The following is a 2,602-nucleotide window of genomic DNA, read 5'->3' on the forward strand; positions in this document are numbered from 1 at the left end:
AGCCGATCGGCGCTCCGTGGCCTGGCGCCGGCGGATGGGGCGGGACCAGCCCAGGGAGAGCGTCGAGGGAGTCGATTCGCCGCCTGCGCAACCTGTGACCCACGCACAGCGTAGACTGGCTCCCTGGGACTGTCCTGTGCTTAGAGGAAGGAGGAACAACGACGGTTCTCGAGGTCCCGGCCCGGATCGGGCGTACCAGGAAGACGCTCAGGGGAGGCGGGGAAGCTCTGTGAAAGTGGGGTGTCGAGGGGATGCTTGTGTAGGATAGTGCGCCACGCGCGGTCCCTTCTCCCCCGCTCCCCTGCGGTAAAGGAAGCCTAGTAAGAAGAGGAGGTGGCTTGCGGTCCCAGGCTCGGATAGCATCGGAAAGGAAATCCCTTTAATTCCGTCTATAGAATCCGAATTAGTCCCGGAAAGCGGTGTTGAAGATTACTAGTCTGGCCTCCTCATTTTGGAAAGATGGAATCCCTGATTCCCGAAAGGAGACTTGGTCACAGCTAGTTTGGATAGCGTTCTTTTTCCTACCTTGCTTAGCTGTAACCTAAAATAACTAGAGCCAGACACTGGAACCTTTTGCCTGGCCATTCTATTCTATTTACCCCCACCCGATTTTGTGCCACAGGGAAACACCAGATCTAGTTCCGCTAGGATTAAAAAAGTTTTTTGAAGAGATTAAAACATCTTCCAAAAGGAGGGACATACCAGCATTCAGGTATAGCAGTTTGCTCTTAATTGCGCCCACTCAGCCATCGTGGCGATGCCGAGTTTCCTACAGTGCAGCTCTTTGCAGGAGCATAAAGCCCCAACGGTTGTGGGTTTCCAACTGCGGGTCTTGTTAGCAGCCCGAAGCGAAGCGCGAGGACTAAGCCATCATCCTGGTTCTAATGCAGACCAGTTTTTCAGCAGGCTAAAGGCGCACGCTGCGGGGGCGGTGGTAGGGAGCATAGCAAAAGTTGCAAAAGGTTTGTTAACCGACAAGAAATTGAGCGAAACATTTCGGTGATTGAGAAATAAGATCTAATTTGGGGGAGTCCAAAAATTAGGCCTGAGGTTTGATTGGTGTTTGTTTCCCTGCGGGTGAAGAGCCTTGGAGGCATAGTGGGTTACACTTTGGCGACTAGCCTCTAGGTCGGAGACCACCAGCCTTCCCGCAGTATTCCGTGAAGATTTGGTCTCGGAAATCCTCTGGGACAGTTCCATCTTGTCCTGTAGGGTCACGATGGGTGGGAATTGACCTAGTGACAGTGAGTTTTGGTCTTTTTGTTTTCACTCTGGTTACAAAGTTAAGAGGTAGTTAACAGCCTCTATTTAGCATTTTCAATTCAGCTATTTATTCTAAGTCACGGGGAGCGTGTATTTATTTGAGTAGGGCATTGTCGTTGGACCAAACTGAGTAAACCTTCTAAACAACCACTTTGAACAATTCATTTCACCTAAGCCAGAAATTCTGATGTTTGACCTCTTCGGTTTACCAACAGTTAATCTTTCACAATGATTGAGTTGCCTTTTCAGCAAAATCAAAAGTTTCTAGGTCAAACTGCAGTTTGATTCAGACAAATTTTTAAGTTTAAGCTTGGAGTCACCCTGTTTCAGTTCTGCTAGTAAACTCAGTTTTTAAAAGGTCACAAAAACAGGTATGTATTTAAACCTCCACGTTTGCAGTAGCTGAACATACAACTAATTTTGTTTCGGCTCATTCTTACTTGCTTTACTTACCCTGTCCACCCACATATGCCCAACTGGGTTGTTTGGCTATTTTTTTCCTGTCACTTGTTCCCTTCATATACATCATTTTTCACTTAGTCTCCATGAGTCCTTTGTTGACGCAGTGTTTAACTCTGAAGTGCTGGTCTGAGCACTTTATAAAGACAAATTTAGGACAAAAAGACAAATATATAAGACAAATCTTAGCCATTGAGTGGCTAAGAGGGAAGCCGCTCAGTGGGAGGTGCTCAATGGGAGGAAAACACTGGAACAATAAGGAAATGAAAAGAGCAGCTGCTCTTTTTGCGTTAGATTTGGGTTGACATAGACATGCATGAACTAATTGAAAGGTGCATTGGCTAGAGCAGTGATTTACCCTTGGGTGAATCACCTGAGGAACTTTAAAAACTAATGAGGCCCAGGCACTACTTTGAGATTTAATTGGTGATTGTAGAACAGTGAGCTATGGGATTGTCAGTGGAAGCTTCTGGAAACCTGAAGTTAAGTCTCACACTTTATTTGTGAATCTGGTGCTTGGGAACTGACTGGGACTGGAAGGAAGCTGCTTATAGTTTCTCTGCCCAGGCAGGATAGTGGAACTACTCCAGCTTCCGTAGATGACATGGTTTCTTTTTATTAGACCAGTTGATTATCTGTATACCCACTTGGCTGTGGGGGCTTCCTTGCTTTAGTGCCTCAGTGTTTAATGTTTTTATGCATATAAAGATACATTATATACTATGGCAAACAATTGACTAACTGCTACTCCCTATGAAGTTTACAAAACTGTTCAGATTTGTGAACAAATTTGATTTAAAACAGACTTAGGATTAGCCTTTATCGTTAAAGAGACTTAAGACATGTCCTGTATCAATCACTACCATAACAAAATCCAATC

This window comes from Tenrec ecaudatus, chromosome 1, assembly GCF_050624435.1.
Source record: "Tenrec ecaudatus isolate mTenEca1 chromosome 1, mTenEca1.hap1, whole genome shotgun sequence".
In the NCBI taxonomy this organism is placed as follows: domain Eukaryota; kingdom Metazoa; phylum Chordata; class Mammalia; order Afrosoricida; family Tenrecidae; genus Tenrec; species Tenrec ecaudatus.